We start from the raw sequence: 396 nt of genomic DNA, 5'->3' as shown, positions 1-396 counted from the left end.
CTGGGCAACAGGGAGCTGGGGCTAAGGCATGATGCTCTGGCCAAATTTACTTGTTCTAGAGCTCATAGGAGGGCAATGCCACGTTTTACTTCTCCCTAAGCAAGAAGAGAATTTAATCTTCCAGGTATTTCAGCTTCCTCCCCATGGTTACATGTCTCTAGCAGCAAACATCTAGGGACGCTGAAATGCAAAGGAATACCGTGGGGTGTTTGGAAGTGCTGTGGCTTGCCCGCTGTCCGGTACCTGCCTGCAGCCCCAGCGGGTGCTGAGGAGCTCCCCAGCTGGCCTGGGGCAGGACGGGGCTTGCTGGAGCCACTCAGGGTCTGTAGTGGCCAAGCCCCTGCACGTTGCCATCAGGCTCAGCATGTGCTGCCTGTGCCGGGAGCCGCAGGACTG

The sequence above is a fragment of the Merops nubicus genome, unplaced genomic scaffold (assembly GCF_000691845.1).
Source record: "Merops nubicus isolate BGI_N331 unplaced genomic scaffold, ASM69184v1 scaffold34436, whole genome shotgun sequence".
Classification (NCBI taxonomy): Eukaryota; Metazoa; Chordata; class Aves; order Coraciiformes; family Meropidae; genus Merops; species Merops nubicus.
Note: the sequence above shows the minus strand (reverse complement) of the source record.